Genomic DNA, 21,328 nt, shown 5'->3' with positions numbered 1-21,328 from the left:
CACACTAATTAAAAAAAATTCAGCAAGATCTGGCATGTAATTACTCATCAGAATATATGCATTATGAGAGAAAGCCTTGTGACTACACAGGACCATGGCTGATGGAGCCTTGAAGAGGCAGAGCATTGAAAGAGACAAATGCATTACATCATAGGCAGCATGAATGGCATCGAAGGGAGAGGAAGCCCTCCCCCTCATACCTAGAGGACAAATTGAGGTTATCGACTCTTAGACATTCTCTGGGAGCCGTATAAGTTTCATATCACAAAATCTAGTCCAGCTTGGCCACCATGCTAAGAGACACAGAGGCAGGTATTAAATAGGATCATAAACTGATCTTGCAGCCTAGCACAACATCGCAACCATAATACCATGTGCTTTGTCATTCCACTATCCTAGCCAGGAAGGAAGGATGTCTGGATAGTCTACAGCAGTTTGTTTCAATTATTTAATGACTACTATTTCTTCCCCCCCCTCTCCTTTTCCTCCTTCTCCTTCCTCCTCTTCCTCCTCTTCTTCCTCCTCCTTTTCTTCCTCTTTCTGCTCTTCTTCCTCCTCTTCTCCTTCATTTTTAAATCTCTTGAAAAAATCAATCATGGTCAAGAAAAATGGCTTAGTCAGTAAAGGGCTTGTCCTATAAGCATAAGGACCCAAATTTGACTCTGAAATCCACATTTAAATAAAAGAATTTAGACAGAGTGGTGTGTGTTCATAACCCTGGTACTGGGGAGATGGAGTCAAGAGGATCCTGGCAGTCAGTGGCTGGTCATCCCAACCTTCCCAGCCAGCTCCAGGCCAATGAGAGGCCATGCGTCACAAATAGTGGTAACTGGCCCCTGAAGACCAACACCCAAGGTTGTTCTATGGCCTCCACATGCACCTAAACACATGAACACATGACCAAAATAAAGTCATATTTATCAGGTAAAAAGAATTACCAAATACCAAAAGTTTAGAATATAAAAATTGGATGTGTCAGTGTTGTAGGTCTTGTTGTTGTTGTTGTTGTTGTTGTTGTTGTTTCAGGGAAAGCTCACTCTGTAGCTTAAACTAGACTAGAACTCACTATGTTCCTTAGCCTGGCTTCAAATTTGTAGCAATCCTTCTGCCTCAGCCTTCTGTGATGCCCAGCCTGGCTAGTGTTATGGTTCTGGCAATGACATACAATAATGTTAGTAGAAACCAACAAATAAGGTGCCAGTTGAGAGTTAGAGAATAGCTTAGCAATTAAGAGTTCTGGTTGCTCTTCCAGAGGACCCAGGTCCTAGGCCCAGCATGGACCTGGAGGCTAGCAACCACCTCTTACTCTGCTCCCAGGGTTACTGACATTTTCCTCTATTCTCCTAGGACACTGCATATCCATAGCACACAGACATACATGCCTGCAACTCTAACATACACAAAAATAAGTAACTTAGGAGGACAAGAATGCAGGTGGTCTTCAGAGACTCTAGCACTATTTACTTTACGGCTATTACTGGTCACTAACATTTAGTTTATTCTCCTTATAGATATGCTGTTATGTGACAGATAGTTTAGATCATTCATGCTATAGTAAATCAAAACACTCTGGTGACTGTTTACTCCATCTAACAAATCCCAGGAATCTCAATGATCTCATTGGCAGCCCAACAGAGGCTCTGGTGACAGTGACTCCACTGAATAACTGCTTGCCTCCTGCCACATGCTGTGCATGTTAGGAACACAGCCCTAAGAAAGATGAATGAGACAGACACTTTATCAGAGAGCTCCTAGCAGGTCACCGGCCAGTGGGATGAAGCGCAGTTAGGACATCGGCTAATAAAAACCAAGAAATGGATATCTAGCTGACTGGAGTAAACTTACTTAGCTGTGAATTTATCGTTTCAGACACAATGGGGGCAGGTGCTGGTGAGATGACTCAGCAGGTGAAGGTGCTTGTTGCACAGGCCTGATGACCTAAGTTCAGTTCTGGGAATTCACATAAAAGTGGAAGAAGAGAACCAGATCCATGAAGGTGTCATGTGGCCTCCATATGTGTGCCCTGTCATGCTCACACACACAGCAATAATAATGTTAATGTTAAGAGAGTGCTGAACTCTATCTTAGACTGGAGCCACATGCATGTCACAGTCTTGACACTACAGACTGTGACGTCAGTAGCTCTGTGAATCAGAGCCTCTAGCCCAATTTGTCATGGATTAGCTGGAGTTCTCTAAATCTTGAATGTATGGCACTCTTAGTTTACTAGTTCGACAAGAAGAAAGGTAATGGACCATTTCAAAGCCACGACGCCCATGTGGATCAAATGGTATTGCTTCACAACCTGGAGGGGAACGATCCCAAGTGACATTCCAGCTGCCCAACGCCTTGTGGTTTCTCTGCCAAAGGTCTATACTGTAAACAGTTAACATGGAGACTTTTGTCTTTTCAGACAGTCTCTCTCTGTAGCACAGGCTGACCTTGAACTCACAGAGGTCCTCTTGTCTCTGGCCCCAAGTGCTGGGATTAAAAAGCAGATGCCAGCTTGGAAGCTTTCTTAAAACCTACAGGGGAAGAGCTTTGTGTGCTTAGATTCCACTTCGTTACAAACTCATGGCTTTAGTCCCTTAAGTGTCTGTCTCAACCAAAGGTTCCAGATGAGTCCTTAGAATCTCACTCAGAAAGGGCTCACTAAAAGATCATCTGAGCCAATACTAACTCTGCCGGTCTTTCTCACAACAATCCCTTAGATTATTCCCAGGCAGTACTTTGTACCTCAAAAAGACAGCAAGTGTGGCAATAAAGAGAATGTCCATTGGATAGGACAACCTTCAAAACTTGGCCTGTCGCTTATGGCTTATTCTGTGTCTCAGTTTCCTCCCAGGGAGCTTGCTGGTGATATTATTACCTTCCTAGGAAATGGGGTTGAGGGAAAGTATGGGGAGTTTCTAAAACAGTTCCCACAGCAAAAGGCTCAAGAAATATTCCGTACCCATATATTGTTTTCTGTTAAAACAATATTTGTCATGAGGTGATAGCAGCCGGCCAGCTTGCTAAGTGGTACCTTGAGAAAATATGGGCTTTCTCTCCATGCTTAGAAAGCCTACTTGTTTGTTCAATAAAACCAGTTGATCTTGGTTCAGTATTGAATAAAAAGAAAACCAACTGTGAGTACCTTTTTCTTTAGAGGATTTGTCAGAAATGGTTTTAATGTGGAAAAAAAAAAAAAACCTTGTTTCCTAAGTTCATTCCCCCCCCTCCCCCCCCCCCCCCCCCGGGTATCAGATAATGTCGGATACACTGCATTGCTATAGGAAGACCATCTGCTTTTGTCTTCATTCTCATCGTCACAAGAATCTATTAAAGTAATCAATAAATGCTTGCAGTTGCCAAGCAGAGAGAATCCAATGTCCCAGTGGCTGGGATGAACAAACCAGTTTTAGCAACATGAATTGGCTCCTCATTTACACTGTCAGCAGTGATGGCCTTCCCAAAGGCCTTTCCCTTCTGAGAAAATGTCCCAGGCAACGACACATGTGGTATTTTAGTCTCTGACCTCACTGGAACAGCTCGAGATAGAGAACCACCTCTGTCTGCAAATGGAGAAATGGGCAAAGGAAAACAGTCCAAACCCAAGCCACACAGAAAAAGAGAAGTTGCTTTTTCTACTCACAGTTTTGAGTTTTGTTTTCTAAGCTTAGGTCTGGAGGAGTGAGAGGCTTAAAATGGGGGAAGAGATAGCATTCAAATGAAGAGGGAGAGAGGGAAAGAGGGAGGGAGGGAGGGAGAGACAGAAAGAGGGAGGGAGGGAGGGAGGGAGAGAGAGAGAGAGAGAGAGAGAGAGAGAGAGAGAGAGAGAGAGAGAGAATCTTTTTTTCTGGAATGGATTTTAATGGGTGGGAATCCTCACTGTAGGAGGCAGACTTTACAGTTCATCACAGAGAGGCTGGGGCAGCTTAGGGAATGTTAATATAAGAAAAACCTAACTACAACAAAAGGATTGACCCAGACCCCAATCATGCTGAAAGCTGCCTCAGTCAGATTCAAGTATATAGTTTTTGGGGTTTATTTTAGTGAGAAAATGAGAAATGTTCATCTTCATTCACTATATGCAATCTACAGCTATGTACAACGCATGTTAATTTGATTTAAGAACTTTAACCAGTTAAAGGAATAGGACACATTGAGGAAGGAGGCAAGAATGAAAGACATTTGCAGAAGAGGGAGAGGAAGACAACGAGCCATGAAGACAAGCTGGCAGAGAAGACAGACACACTAGGAGGAGAAAGGAATCATGAAAGGGTGGCCGAGGCTTGGGGACAGCGACTGTTATCACAGTCACCAAACTGTAGTCTGATCCTATACCATAAACTCTATTAAACAGCGTTTGGGGGTGTGGCTTGCAACCTTAGGCAACATTTTCTAATATATTTACAGTCACAGAACTAGTGCCACAATCTAAGTTTAGAACATGTCCACCATTGAGAAACCTTCTGTCCATTAGTAATCTCTACCCACTTCCGCATTCTCCCCCAGACTTAGGCAACCACTAAATTTACGTTGTCTCTATTTGCCTGTTCTGAGCATAGGGTAAGTGGGATCCTGCACATGCTCTCTGTGACTTTGGTCATTCAGCAGTTTTTCGGGATTCATCTATGTGACACATCGACTCGTGTCCCACTGTGAGGTATGCTCCCATCCTTTTACATATCTGTTCCGTGGTGGATGGATTTTGAGATGCTACAAACAATGCTTGCATTTGTACCTTATACACTGGCTTCTGAGTTTTTATGTACAAATATTCTTTTGTATCTTCTATGTTTGTCCCTAGGACACTTTCTGGGTCACATGACTCCACATTTGTCACTTTAAACAGCTGTCCAATTCTCTTTCACGGGAGCTGTGCTACCCTAGCAAGGACAGTTTCTAAGTTCTTCACACACTAATCAACAATTGCTACTGCCCTTTGAAGTTTACTGAGGTGAGATTTAAACACAATACATAGAAGTACACCTACTCCCACAGGGGTCTTCAGTATAATCAAAGTAGTCAACACAGTGTTCATGGATCTTCATAATCACAGAAGAAACCTGTACTCTGTAGCTGTTCCTCAAGAGCCCCCAGCTTCTTCCCCCCCCTTCCCCCCCAGCAATGGCAACTAACCTACCTTTTGCCTCTATCTTTCTGTTTTTGTTTCGTTTTTTTTGGTTGTTTGGTCTGGTTTGGCCTGGTTTGGTCTGGTTTGGCCTGGTTTGGTCTAGTTTGGCCTGGTTTGGTCTGGTTTGGTCTGGTTTGGTCTGGTTTGGTTTGGTGACAGATGTTCAGTGAGTGGCTAGATGCTGGATCGTGTGGTTTTGATTTTGTTTTCCTGAAGAATAATAGTGAAGGCTCTTTCTCCCTGCTTGCTCCCCAACGCCATGCTTCCCTTCTAGAAAAGTGTATTCATGTTCTTTGGCCACTTTTCAAGCCTGGGTTGTCTTCTTGGTGAGCTGCAAGGGTTCTTCACACCTTTCTGGACAAGTTGCTCAACTTAGCAATTGCTCAGATGGATAGAATTGTTTCCCACTCTGTGTTTTCTTCCCACTTGGCCAATTCACTCTTTCCATCACTCTTTATGCCTGGCATCTCTTCATTCCAACTTGCGATCACATCTAGAGATCTGACTTCCATCTCTCTCCTCAAACTCAGTCAAAGCCTAGAAATCTTTCTTTTCATTTTGTTTTAGCCCCAGACAGCCTCAGTCCATGTTCACCCTCTTTCCCCCAGTTTTCCCCTGTGGATAAACGGTGCTGGTAAATAGATCCTGCTGTGAAAATCCAGATTTCATCGGGAAATGTGAGCTTATACGTGGCAAAGAGGTCCAGACACTGAAGGCAGGATGCCTACTTTGTAATTTACAATTTATTTCAGTTTCTGCCTGGGCGAGCAAGGGCTTCAGATGGTTGCTCTGGTAACGTTTTCCAAAGGCTCAAGCCCCTCTTTCCTTTCAGATTAACATATTTTAAACAAGGCCTTAATATGTCACCTGGAACTTGAAAGGTTCCTGCTTGGCTTCCAGTTCCAGGGTGTGTGTGTGTGTGTGTGTGTGTGTGTGTGTTTGTCCGGAGGTGTGTGTGTCTGGGGGTATGGGTGTTACAGAAGTTTTTCACCATGCCCATACACTATTAGAATGTAGTTGTGAATGACATCATTATCTGAATTCTTGCAACATGTCTTGTTCATCAAGAAACTACATTTTATGTATAACTAAAAGAGGGAATTCCCAAGTCACAAGATTACTCTCTATTTCTCCCTTTGAGGGACTGCCAAATAGGGACTGGGGGTGGCCCAGTGATTAAATAAGTGGCAGCGATGGCCCAGTGATGGATAAGGGACTGGAGGATGTCTCAGTGAGGAGAGATGTATATTGCAGAGGACTTGAATTAGGATCCCAGCATCCACACTAGGTAGCTCTCAGCTGCCTGTGACTCCCAGCTCTGAGCTCTGTGGCCACCTGTGCACATATCAGCCCTGCCCCCATGTACACATAATTAAAGATAGATAAGTCTTAAAAATTAAAAAGAAGTGCCAAATAGTTTTCTTCCATGTTGACCACTGGAGATTAGAAGTATGACAGGTATATCTGGTATATAAAAATTAACTCAGCGAGTAATCTAAATTAAACATAATAGAATTACTTAGCTACTTATAGGTCTATATTTTAAAGTTGTTGAGACTTACTTGCTCCTTTTAATTGTGAGTACATGTGTGAGTATTTTCCATCCTGGAAAGACAGGATGGATGAAAGGTTAGCTACATTTTTTTAAGTGCAAAAAGGGAGCTGGAGAGAGAACTCAGAGGTTAAAAGCACTGGCTATTTTTTAAAAACCCAGGTTTGATTCCCAACATCAACCTGTAAGCTCACAACTGTAACCCTCTTCTGTCCTCAGACACTAGGAATGCACATGATATGCAATCCCCATTTCTCTCTCTCTCTCTCTCTCACACACACACACACACACACACACACATTTTCAAAAAGAATTTACTCTCTAAAAATATATATAAATGCTAATTATCATTACTAGATTATGGTTATTTAGAAAGAGATTTAAGTTAACTGCAGATCATCCTTTTTAAACATTATAACCATCCTTTTAGCGGTCTTGTATCTCAAGCACTTTTATTGAAGATGTACTTAGTGGAGAAAGATATCAAATTTATACATGTCTACATGTCTTTAACCTGCCACTAAGAATGAATGAGCCAGGAGTGGTAGCCCAGGCCTTGAATCCCAGCACTGCAGAAGCAGAGGCAGAGGCAGAGGCAGAGGCAGAGGCAGAGGCAGAGGCAGAGGCAGAGGCAGAGGCAGAGGCAGAGGCAGAGGCAGAGGCAGAGGCAGAGGCAGAGGCAGAGGCAGAGGCAGGTGGATCTCTATGAGTTCAATGCCAGGCTGTGTCTAAATAGTGAGTTCTAGGACAGTCATAGCTGTGAATGATAATAGCATAATATTTATAATAATTTCTTTGAATATGCCTTTTCCCACAATTTTAGAGATCACAGAGTGAAGACATACATGCTAGCTTAAGATAAAATGGTCATTCATTTATTAACACATAGTGGCTAGGACACATTTATGTTTCTGTTTTGGTTTTAGTCTTATTACATACAACGTGAGTTGCTTCAAAATGAAAGCACTGATTGATTTCAAGAGAGAGAACAAGTTCCTCTTCATATACTGACTTGACATGCATAGTATTGACAGAAAACCCAAGAAGAAACTCACAAGGGAAAGATTTTGATCACTCTCTTTTTGTACTAATTCTTTTTGAGCCATTCTGACCAAATCGCAGGCAGAATCAACTCAGAGGGAAAGGTTTACCAAAGTAAACCTTTGGTTCAGAGTCAGTTCAGTCTATGACAGCAGAGGAAGGCATGGACAACAGAGATTCTCTGTGGGAGTGTGTGACCAAGACCCGTACAATGGTGCCAACTGGGACACAAGGGTCACAGGATTGAACCAGAAGCAGCTATGACCTTCAAAGGCTTAATCTTAATCACCTACTTCTGCCAGCCAGGTCTTGCCTAAAAGCTTTATAGCTTTCAAATAGGGACATAAGATGGGCATTGCTCACAGCTGGAGATACAGTCCATCAAGGGAGGGCAGTCTCAGGAGCTTGAAGGAGCTCCTGGCATTGCCTTCACAAACAGGAAGTAGAGAGTGAAGGCTTGTACTTAGCTGGTGTTCTTACTCTTCTGGTGTTTAGTTCCTGATCTCATTAGGCAGTACCACTCACTTTTAGAATGGGTCTTCCCACCTCAGTTAATCTAATTGAGCCTAGGGGATTGTGATTTTAGACCCTGCCAAGTTCATAATTAATATAAACCTTTACAGTTTGGGACGGGCTGAGAATGTAGCTTAGTGGTACAGCACTTCTAAAGTCCTAGGTTCAACCCTTGGCATTGAGAAAGAAGATAAGTAAATAGTGAATAAATGAATAAATAAATAAACAAACAAACAAACAAATAAATAAATGCAATTTGAGCTGTACTGACTAGTTTTGAATCAACTTGACTCAAGCTAGAGTTTATCTGAGGAGAGGGAATCACAACTCAGAAAATGCCTCTGTAAGATTGGCCTAGAGGCAAGCCTATTGGGTGTTGTCTTGATGAATGATTGACCCATAGGCAAGCCTATGAGGTATTGTCTTGATTAATGATCGATATAGGAAGGTCTATCATTGCTGGGACCCCCTGGGCAGATAAGTGGTTCTTGGTCTATAAGAAGACAGATTGAACAAGCCATGAGCAGCAGGCCAGTAACCAGTATTCTGCCATGACCTCTGCATCTGCTCCTGCCTCCCAGTTCCTGCCTTGAGTTCCTGTCCTGACTTTTGTGCATGATGACCTATAAGTCTATCACATTTTCTTAATTAATGATTGATGTGGGAGGGCCCAGCCCACTGTGGGTGATTCTACACCTGGGCAGGTGGTCCTAAGTTATATAAGAAAGCCAATTAGGGAAGTCATAACAAGCAAGCCAGTCAGCAGGTTCCTCCTCTACTCCAGTTTCTGAATCTAGGTTCCTACCTGCATTCCTACCCTGACTTCCCACACTCATGAAGAGTGACCTGGGAGTTGTAAAATAAAATAAACTCTTTCCTCCCAAGTTGTTTGTAGTCATTTCCTCCCAAGTTGTTTCCTTTTAGCAACAGAGCCTGAGACAGGAGCCTTGTGGGATCTCAAGCAGGAGGACAAGAAAGATTTATTCTTTATAGGTACAACAATACTGTTCATAATATTAACACTAATAATCATGGCTGACATTTATTCTGTGATTACATTCTGGGAAAAATGCAAGTGTTTTACATCATGTGTTTTTGGTTTTTCAAGTAACGTCGGTGTAGCTCACCATAAAAGGCATATAAATTATATTAGAGTTGTTAAAAGCAGAAGAGAAAAAACTGAGGTGGCTTGAAGAGGGTTTGCTCTATAATTACAAAACACAAGTGGGACTTCATGTGGAGACAGACTGCAGTCTTTCCTTCCCAGAATGTGGGCTTATACAGGAATGGTACTTAGGCTGCAGAAAGTAGGTTTGAATTATATTATGACTTAAATAATTTCTCTATAGCATGGGTCTGTTAGCTTAATAAGTATGTGTGTGTTTATATTTGTATATGTGTGTGTCTCTGTGTGTATCTGTGTGTCTTTGTGTGTCTGTATAAGTGCATGTGTATGTGTGTCTGTGTTTGTGTGTTATAGCAATGGGAATTTGGTAGGGAAGATCTTGGATACCATTAAAAATTCAGGCCTTGAATCATAGGGTGTGCAGATAGTTTTTGTGAAGATGTAAAACTATCAAGAGAATAATGTTTTTAAAAAGTAGTAGTAGTAATAGTAGTAGTAGTACTGATATTGGCATCTTTATACTGAAAAGTTGTTTTTGAAGACATTATTGCCTATGGAAATTGACTAGATATAGAAATTTTTATGAGTTGTTTTGCAAGACAAAAACCTGGCTATCACCCCAGAGACTTTTGTTTTGGTTTGGTTTTTGAAACAAGGTTTCTCTGTATAGCCCTGGTTGTCCTGAAACTAGCTCTGTAGGCCAAACTTTCCTGAAACTCAAAGATATCTACCTATCTCTGCCACTTGGTTTTTGAGGCTGCTAAATTCCTGGGATGCTTAGCAAAGATCACAGAGACTAGGACAGTGGGAAGGTCTTAGAGGCCATTGTATGTTGTGTGGAGAGCCTAATTGGGGTGCCTTGCAGCCTGGCAGGAGTCTGACATTGACCAAGGACAGGGACTCAAGCAGGAATCTGACTTTAGGGCATAATAGGGAAGTAGGTTAAGGCAGGAATTTTTATCTTAGGGTGGACCGAGAGAAACAAACTTCAGGCAAGATTCTGGGCTTGGACAAGGAAGCAGGCTCTGGTGACTTAGCTTACGGCCTTGACAATTTTGGATTTACTGTCTTGCTTGTTCCTCTTTGTACTACTTTTGACCTTAATTCCTGCATGTGATTAAATTGGTATAAAAGGGGATTGAAAATTATTGAACCTGCCCTTCAGTCTCAGAACCGACTGGGGTCATGCTTCAATGTTGTCTAATTGTCTCTTTCTTTTCAATCCTCACTCGCAAGTTGGAGAACCTTTTGACTGACTGAGCGGGCTTGGTCAATGTTGACTAGTTGCCAAGAATATAGAAGGAGTTCAGTATTTTATTATGAATTAGTGTGGCTGTACCTGGATGAGTAACAGCTGTGCACTCTTGTTTCTAGAATATGAAGACAGTAAGATGGAGGTACACAAGATTACAGGGAAAAATTTGTCTGTAGAAGAATTTATTTGAAAATAATCAGCAAATTAACACCTCCCAAACAGACATAGGTTCCATAGAAAATGACTCAGAGCCTCAGAAGAGTGAAAACAAACCTCACTTCTAAAAAGCTGATTATTTATCATAATGGAATCAGATGAGCTCCATGTTAGAAGGGCCTTTGTTTTCATTTTGATAAATCAAGACATATAATTGTCAGCAATGAATATCTTCAGATGTTTACTGAATCCTTAGAATACATCAGTGCATTAAAGGAGGGAGTAGGGAACATCCTCTTCTGGCTGAGACATCATGTTTGTCAAAGGGTGAGTCAGGAGGTGAGAGAGTGGATGTCAGCGGGTGACGATGTATCAGGTCTGCCTCTGCTGCTGTATGGTCTCTGACAAGTTAATGAATCTATTAGAAGACTGGTTTAACTACTATTAGTAGTGAACAAAATAATAGTAGCTTACATCAAATATATTATTTTTCTTATACTTAGAAGTAGGCAGTTCAGGGCCAGCAAGTCAGCTCAGGGGTAACAGCATTTACTGTTTGTGGTGATTTGAATAGGTTTGGTTTCCATAGATTTATGTATTTGAATGCTTGGCCATAGGGAGTGGCACTATTCAGATGTGAGGCCTTTTTGGAGGAAGTCTGTCACTATGTAGGTGGAGTTGAGGATTCCTTACTTAGTTTCCACCCAGAGGCAGATCTTCCCTGCTTTCTTCGGATCAAGATGTAGACCTCGTGGCTGCTCCAGCACCGTGCCTGCCATGGTTTCCACCATGATGACAATGGACTAAACCTCTGAAACTGTAAGCCAGGCCCCTCCTCTTCCCCAAATGCTTTCCTTTTTAAGAGTTGCTGTGGCCTTGGTAGCTCCTCACAGCAATAAAATCCTAAAACACTGTTCAATCCTGTTCATTTCAGTACCGTTCCCAGAACTGACCTTATTACTTGCATTTAATTAAAATGCTATAAAAGCAGATTGGGGAAAAAGTAAACCTGCCTCAGCCTCAGAACTGGCTGGGGTCATGCTACAATGCTGTCTAATTGTCTTTTTTTTTTTTTTTTTTTTTTTTTTTTTACTCTTCACTCCTGCCCTCGAGAACCTGTTGACTGACTGAGGTGGCTTGGTCAACCCACCACAAGTAGTGGGAAAGAAAGGATGTGGGGGAAGGGACATGCTTAGAAAGGATTCTTTGGAGCAACTCTCATCTGTGTTGTCTGGAAATTGGCAGTTCAGTTCACAGGCCAATGGTGGCAGCTCAGTCCACTCAAATACTTCACAAATATACCAGCAGTCTGGTTCAGTAGAATCTGGATAGCAGAGACACCCAGGCCTGAGCCTCAGCACAAGTCAGCAGGAGGGACCAGGGCCAACAGGAAAAGTTCTCAGCTGTGCCTCTCTTAGCAAAGTAAAGATCAGCAAGGATGTGACCAACAAGTGTTGCAATGCTAGCTCTACAGGCAAGCTGAGCTAGCTTCAGCCACTCACTCCAGTGAGTCCTTTTTATGCCTCCAAACATCACGTGTCCTCCTTGGATCTTGCCTCAGCACATGTGTCTGTCTGATGTCACTCTGCCAACCAGCCTGAGTCCTTGGAACTCAGCATACCACCAAAAGCTTTTTGACAACATTTCTGTCTATGGAGATCCAACACATGGAGCTCAACTATGCAATGTAAGGCAGGCCAATACATGTATGTTGTTAACAAAGAATCCTTCATCACATGTCCTTTCACATGCTTACTTTAACACAACATCCTTTCTCCTGTGTCTGATTCAGCAAAATGTTCCTTCAGGAGTCTACCTTAGCCTTTCACCTGTGTCTCCTTCAATGAAACACTCCTTCATGTGTTTGCCTTAGCAAAACACCATCTAACACAAATGATTTTCCAAAGAACCCTCAGGTGTTCACTCCAAGGACCCGAAGAGGTGAGGTTGATGGTCATTGTTCATTCAGGTGGACTGGTTGCTGTTTATTAGTAGAAATTAGATTTGGGAATCTCTTATCTATTTCTCTCCCCTCTATCCTTCTTTCCCTCCTATTTAGTGATGGGGTATGAAACAGGATATGATGAATAAACAGTAGGGGGAAAAAGAACTCACAAAGTAGCAAAGATTGGCTACAAGTTCCCTAGAAAAAGTTTCTCACAAATAATTCCCCCACATACCTCCCTCATTATGGACACAGAAACACACACAACTAATAACGAATAATGTTTTAAGGTAGGAAGTTTAAGCTGGTAGGCAACTTGATGTGGTCATGTATGGACTTGAGTTTTTCTCTCCTATAAAGTCTTAGCTGCAAAGTCACATATCTATCTATACCTTGGTCTCTTACTACCTAAAACATAAGATTCCTTTCTAATCACATTCCCTTATTTTCTTAATATCTAGCTTCCTGGTTGAGTTCATTTTCCCCCTTGAATCTTATCTCATGATGTTCACGTCACTCTCCTTTCATGCTAAATCAAAGATGATCTGTTGACCCAACAAATTATTGTGAGGTGCTGCTGTCTCACATCAGTGGTAGGTCACAAAAGGCATGGAAGGTTTCGCATTGCTCCTTTAATACTCCTAGTTTGTGGAGTGAATGCACCACAAGTCATAAAAAGCATTCAAATAGAGTGTGGTTGCATGTACACAAGGACTTGTGGAAACTAGAGATCAGTATTGGCTGTCTTCCACTCCTTACCTTATCTGTGGAACAGGAACTTTTACAAAGCTCAGAGCTCACCCATCTGGCTAATCTGGCCAGTGAGCTCCCCCACCATGTCATGAACACCTTCAAATAGCCTTTCTTTGTGTGATTGTGTGCACACAATACCTGTGGAAGCTAGAGGTTAACGTTGGGTGACTTTCAAACTACCTTACTTTGTGTGACAGGGGCTCTTGCTGAACCAAGAGCTCGCCCATTTGGCTAATCTGACTGGTCACTGAGTTCCTGGAACCCCAAGTCTCTACACACTAAGCACAAGAATTTAGGTGTATGCTGCTGTGTCCAGCTTTTTTTTTTCCTGTTTTTTTTTTAATTCGGTATATTCTTTATTTACATTGCAAATGATTTCCCCTTTTCTGGCTCCCCACTCTCCGAAAGTCCCATAAGCCCTCTTCCCTCCCCCTGTTCCCCCATGTGCCCAGCTTTTTATGTAGGAGCTAGGGATCCGAACTCAGGCCCTTTTGCTCACACAACAAATGTGTGACTGACTGAGCCATCTTTCCAGCCACTCAACTAGCCTTCTATAAAAAACAGTATATGGTAACACCCACCAATATTTGTCACTCATGAGAATGAGCCACTATGGAGTTACACCTCAAGTACTGGCAAGTATGATTACAGACAATTCTGACATTGATGCCAACCTCATGAACCATTCAGCTCTAGTTTCCTGAATAGTAGATGACCACAGACTACTATAAGTAATGCGTATTGTTTTAAGGCATTGAGTTTCTGGGCAGTATATTACAAGCTATAAATGACTAATATGCTCTTGATCTTTGGTGGGTGTTTTCCTGAGCCTGTTATCTATTTCCTTTATAAATTTCCTCTCACTTAATCTGTAGAACATTTTCTCAGGTGCATCATTACTAGTTGTCAGTTAAGATGTACTAAGAAAATGGAAGGTGTTTAATTTAGCTCAGTCTGACAGTTCAAGTGATTGGGCATGCAGAGTATGATCTTTCAGTCAATTAGACATAACACTGGAGATCTTTAGGAGTGATTTCTCTACAAGAGGAAGTAGATGCAAACTTACTCATGTGATTATCCCCCCTTCAGTCTACTCCACTCCATTTTGTTGATGAGAAACAGAAGATTTATTTATAGGCTACAAGACTTTAATACCCATGGTCCATGCCCTGCCTTGTTAGGAGCAGCCTCTACCCTTGCCCTGCTGAGAGATGCATCATATATTATTTTCATGGTTTCTTTACTGAGGCTCTTGACTCTCAGGTGACCAAGAGTGTAATATCTGTGAACATTATATATGTCGTGGCAGAGAAGTAAAGATTAGGAAGCAAGTTCAGAAGACATGATTGGAATGGCACAGAATTGTAATTTGTCCTATACCCTCCCACATTCTTTATGCCCAGATAGTGATGGCCATCGTGTGTGGGTAGGACTGACCAATGACTGTGGGTTCTAACAATAGCATAAGTGTGGGTCACAAAGTTAAGTGATGATGGATCATCCTGTTATTTATTAAGGCAACCTCATAATCACCTTGCTATGATAATTTTACACACCGATTCCAATCCTGTGACAGAGCTGCCTAAACTGGACCCTTTCTAAATATTCTTTGCTCTCTCTCTCCTTTCTTCCAAACTTAACCTCTAGTTACAAAAAAAAATCATTCTTTTGACATTTCTTCTAATTGTAGCCTTCTGAGATTCTAATAAACTTGTAATCTTGAGATAATACTTTAAGAGTAAAAATATTGAGGCCACTGAAAATAAGTTAACTTCAACCCTAAAAATGCCCATGTCAAACCCCAATCAGCTCACATTTAAGATGACCTCTACACTAAATAACTTTTGCTTTATCAGATCAAGCATGTACAAGTGGGCTTGTGTTCTGAAATTCCCCAGTGGTGTACCTTTATTACTTTGCTTCTGTGTGTATGTACTCTTCAACAGTCAGCCCTCCTGATTTCTCCAGATAGCCATATTTAATGTCTGGAATACTTTCAAACAGAACTTCTAGCCTTTAGCACAGGTTGTCCTTTTATCTCCTTGACAAAATGTTAATAATAGAACACACAATATAGTGCCTGTTGGAGCTTTTAGTTGCTAGTGATGTTCACTGTAAATAGCTTTAAATGTATTAGATGGCCTTAGAACATTTAGGGAATTTTCAGGGATAGTCTGACTCAAGCTTCAAGAACCCCGAATCTCTTACTGTAGCAAGGACTGCTTCTAGAAGGCCCTATTCCTGCTATTGTGCATGGGTGCCTCAAAGTTGCAGGGCTATTTCTATTTTCAGCTACCTACCCCTATTATTTTACTTAAATCCAGGACGGATGAACACATTTGATGGCTGAAACCTACCTTGAATCCTGATCATCATATTGTTGGCAGCCTCATGAATGAATCCAGTCTTCTCTCTGAAGGAAGAAGGGCTTGTCGTGGGAGGAAGAAGTGTTTTAAAAGACACTGAAGTGTGGAGGAGATGGCTCTGTAGGAAAAGCACTTCAATCACTAGCAGATTTCAGATGTCCAGGACCCACATAAATGCTGGAAGGGGATAGCAGCCTGTTTCTAATCTCATTGTTCTACAAAGAAGATGGGATCCCACTAGCCAAACAAGTTGAATTAGAAAGTTCTAGTTTCAGTTGCAAGGCTCTGCCTCAGTAAATAAGGCAGAGAATGATTGAGAAAGTTCTCTGACATCAATCAAGGGTATTTACAGGTATGCAGCTCAAGTATACAGGCATTCAAACACAGGCATGCACAGACACACACAGACACATAGACACACAGTCACACACACACACACACACACACACACACACACACACACACACACTCCAAGGATCCTGGATGGTGACAAGCAAATTAAGCATTGTTCTGTCATTTGATCTTTGGCACATTTTTCTTTGATTCCAAATTCTGTGTTCTCTATTAGTGTTTTCCCCAAGATATCTGCTGATCACAGGAATTTCTTTTTTCTTTTTTCTCTAACCTCAAGTTTATTTGTAAAAACAGTAAAGGACACTGGTCATCTGCAAATAGTGTGTGGGTAGGTGTGTCACAGCAGTCCATCTGTCTTCACACTGGCAGGAGCCTTTTCTGCGGGGCCTTCACAGGGGCCTGGGCACCTTTGGGAGCCTGAGCTGGAGCTGAGGCCTGGGCCTTAGCTGGAGCTTTGGCCTCTGCCTTGGTTTGAGCCTTGGGCTTGGGCTGTCAGAGCCTATGACCCTTGGCCATGGAGCTTCACAAGCTTGGGGTGAGCACCGAAAGTCAGATGGCTGAGTTAGCAGCTGGGGCCCTTTGGCATCTTGGCCTTGATGGCCTGAGACTTCACAGGGCCTTGATGGCCTCTGCGAGTGCACTCACTGCCTTTGCATTGTTGGCCTGCATCTTCTTCAGGCCTTTCTTGTGCTTTTTGGCAAAGCGCATGTTTGTCATGAACTTGGGATCAACCCCCTTAAGAGATTCGTATCTTTGTGACCAGGTTTCTTGTTGCCATTTCTGTACCGTTTGCGGGACTGATTGTGTATGGTGTGATTCTTGGACTTGGCCATGCCTGCACGGTAATCTGTGGCTCCTGCAGTGTCTGGGACCAGAAGAGAAAGAGCTTCCCCCCCTTCTTTTAAGCATATTCCTGAAGACAGAAGGGAACTATCTTGAAGCCTTCAGTGCTTTTCTCCACATGACTGCACCTTGGCTGAGCCCAGCTCAGGGGTTCTCTCGGATTTCAATGTTCAGATTAAAATGTTCTAAAAAATTAGATATGGGCAATAATTAGGGTATTACACAACTCCATTTATACCATATGCTTTTATAGAATGTTTCTGCTTCATGTTTTACTGCATAAAATCATATAATCTTAAAGTTAAAGGAAATCAAAGAGATCATTAAGTTATATTTTATAGGTGGCATAGTTGGGGGGGGCAGGGAAGTATACTCATTTTCTCAAGGTTAATTAGTTTTGAGATTGGGAGGAGAGTCCTAAAGAACTCATTCTAGTTCATATTAGCAAGTATTTGGTGTATAACACTTATACACCAAATATCATAGACCATTTATATCTATGGATATAATAAAAACATAGGGAAAACAAAGTAGGTTATTTCTTTTCCACATCCATTATTGGTGATCCTATATCCCATTTTGTTTAGGTACTATCAGTTTATACTGATTCTGAAATAATTATTTAGAGGAATGCCGCAATATACTCTAAGAATTTACTCAGGCTGGGAAGATGGCTCCGGGGGATAAAGCACTTAATCTGCAAGCTTGAGGATGGAGCTCAGATCCCCAGAACCCACTGAGAAGCCAGGCAGGCATGGCAGCTGCAGTCCTAGCACTGAGGAGGCAGAGGCAGAGGCAGAGGCAGAGGCAGAGGCAGAGGCAGAGGCAGAGGCAGAGGCAGAGGCAGAGGCAGAGGCAGAGGCAGAGGCAGAGGCAGAGGCAGAGGCAGAGGCAGAGGCAGAGGATCCCTGCCCAGCCTGACTACTTAGAGTAAGCAGGCTTGACAAGCACCGGGATCACTGAGATGCCTTACTTCAGTAAATAGAGACTGACGTCAACTTCAGAACTCCATGTGCACTTACGTGTACACTTACTTGCATTCACGTGCACACTTACTTGCATTCACATGCAGGAGAATATGTGTGAATATTGCACACATGCCAAAAAGAAAGAAAATCCAATGAAAATATTTATAGTAGATTACTTGGTAAAAATTTATTTTATAAAAAGAGCCAGGATATGTTTGATAGAGTCAGGAATGGTGAGGTGGGAGGGGTGCCTCAGCAGGCCCATGCTGAGGCATCCCTTCCCCCTGAGGTACCAGTCATACGATAGGGTTTAGTATAGAATAGAGTTTATTTAGGGCATAGGAATGGGAGTTGAGAATGGAGTAGAGATAGAGAAAGAGAGGGGGAGGTAAACCAGGAACAGGTGGAGTCAGGGGAGGGGAAAGAGGAGAGAGGGAGAAAGGGTTCAGGAAGAGAAGAGAATCAGACAGAGAAGGGGCAGAGAGAGAGCGAGGAGGGGCTAAACAGCCCCTTTTATAGCAACCTGGCTGTTGCCTACAGTGGAGCCTAGAAGGAATGCTAACATTCCTCCCTTTTTATTTAATTTTAAAAAGGAGAAACTATAAAGAGGTGATGGTTAATCAGCAATAGGGTTGTCGTGACCCTTAGCTACTCCCTGCTACCTTGGGATGAAGTGTCTCTGGAAACCTAATAGTTATGGAGTTATTGGTCCAGTCTTAGGAGACTTGGATGTTTTATTACTGTCCAGGTTCTGTGGAACCATCTGTAGGTAGAAGAAACAGGTCCAGTAGAAGCATCTGTCTGTGATAGTAGATTGGAACATCTATGGGTTGCATCTCTACAGCTGACCTGATTTTGAATAAATGCCTAGACTTGGCGAGATGTTGAAACATACATATATATTAACAGTAGAGAATAAAGTTAAGTACGTTTGGGAGAAAAACATTTTCTTCATTGTACATTTAAATCCTTTGATCTTGATGGTTGGGATGAGGGGAGTCCCAATCCCAGGGAACAGGAAAGGAATCCTACCCTCTGGAATAGGTAGCAAGTGGGAACTTAGGCTATTGATTGGCAGGTGTCCTTATCTAGATGGAGTCTGTTTGGTCCAGGAGAGGTAGATTGAGTGTGTTTCTTGGAATTTATAAGTTACACACACACACACACACACACACACACATATATATATATATATATATATATATATATATATATATATATATATATAAACCATTTTTAAGTTTATATTTAAAAGACAAAGGAAACTCAAAACCTTGACCTCGTGAATATAATAACTGATCAAATAAATTTATCATGGGGTGAGGGACCCTAAGGGCCTTTTCTAGTCCCACACCCTCCTTACAGCTGCCCCCCTTCAGCCTGCTGTCAAGGCCAAGCCACGTTCCATTCTTCACCCACAAGAAAATTCTTGAGTAAAAAATTTTCAGAATGTAGTGATTGATAGTCACCTGATCCTCTGAAAAGTCCCCAGTAGAGTTCAAATGCATGTCATTCTTGCTAGCCAATAGATTTAAAGGTCTATATGCTTAACCAATAAGTTTGAGCTGTAACCTTGCTGATGTAACCTGTGCCCCTAAAAGGCATAAAAACTGCTTGTAACAGTCATTTGTGGTCGTCTTCTAGTCACTTACCTTGAGGGACTAATTGAAGATCGACATTTACACTCTGGGGAAAATAAACGTCTTTCTTTTGCATTCAATCTGCTTCTCGGTGTCTCCCTTGGGGCATGTGTGTGTGTGTGTGTGTGTGTGTGTGTGTGTGTCTTGAAGTAAGTACCACTGACTGAGGGTTGGGGGTCTTACAGAGAAAACTTAAATTTGTAACTGTTGTAGCTATAGAATAGATTTAGCATGAGAAACACTTTAAGTTTATAGTTAAAAGGCAACCAAAGGAAACTTAAAATTTGAACTTGTGATTATAAAAGTTGGATCATATAGTGTAATGTTTTATTAGAGTTAGTAAAATTTATAAGAACTCTATTGGTAAAAATTAGGATTTTTAAACGCTTGCAGTCTCAATTCAATATAACAGTGGCATAACAAGGAGAAGAAATCTGAAGCATTTAATCACTGGAAACTGAGTTTAGATAAGGACGTAGCAGAAGGTTACATCTATGAAATGTTACATCTGAAGTTGTTTATCTTGAAGTCTGAGTGAGGTGAACCTGTCTGTCTTTGATAAGTGATCTGGCTGCAAGGTTTGTAAATTTCCAGTCAATAGTGCTCAGAAAAGGAATCAGAAGACATTGTTTGGTTTCAGACCTCCGGGCAAGGAACTGAAGTGCATATTTTGCTTGTAAAACCAGACCTGGCCTCCAGGTTCTCCCAGCATCCCTCAGTCCCTACCTGGCATACTCTGCCCCCAACCCTGAACTTTCCAGCCCAGGGGCTGGGCTGGGCTGCCCTTCCCCAGAGGCTCTTCCCTGTATAATCCAGACATTTTGCTCTCTGGGCTCTCTCTCCTCTCTCTCCTCTCCCTTCCCCCTCTCTCTCCTTGTTATTTCTCTCTCTGACTTCCCTGGCCTCAGTCCTTGCAGCCAATAAACACACTGAAGAGCAACTTCCCAATAAACCTGCATTTAATATAATAGGGTTTGAATTTGCTCATTTCACCAGTAGAGAAATACTTACCAGATATATTCAACACTTACACATTTACAAGTAGCCAAACTGAAAGTAGAACTAATCTTGTGTCCAGAAGGTGGTGTAACTAAATTAAATGACTAATTGATTTTGTGTGCAGCCAGGTAGGGGTGTGTGTGTGTGTGTGTGTGTGTGTGTGTGTGTTTTAGAGGATCCAAAATCATTTCTAAGGGAGTAAGGCAAGGCAGACTGAGCTGCTATAGGAACTTTGGCACTAACACCATGCCTTTATGCAAGGATGTTACAGTTTTTCTAAGAGGTTCAAGAACAGTTGATTTATTGAAATGATAGTGAAGATATAGAAGTATAGTTTAATACAAAATATTTAGACATGTTAGAAATAAATGACAGTCATATATATTATGTTCTCATCATTGCCAAAAAGATGAGCACAATATGTACACCATGGGTGTCAGGGCTTCTTAACCTTGGTTCCTTTGGTTTGAAAAGAAAATGTCTGCCGTAAGCCTATGAGCTTGAACACTCAGTCCTTTGGCAGGCAGTGGTATTTCAACAGATTATGTCACCCAGCCTAGGCTCATATTGTTAGGAGACCCTGCACAGTGGTGGTTCTCTTTCAGACACCACTTAATCTCTTTCAGGATTAAGCACAAACTACATCCAAACATCTGTTTTCACAGAAAGATCCTTTATTAAGCAGGGAAGAAAAAAAG

This window comes from Apodemus sylvaticus, chromosome 14 (genome assembly GCF_947179515.1).
Source record: "Apodemus sylvaticus chromosome 14, mApoSyl1.1, whole genome shotgun sequence".
NCBI lineage: Eukaryota > Metazoa > Chordata > Mammalia > Rodentia > Muridae > Apodemus > Apodemus sylvaticus.
This window is presented reverse-complemented; position numbering follows the sequence as displayed.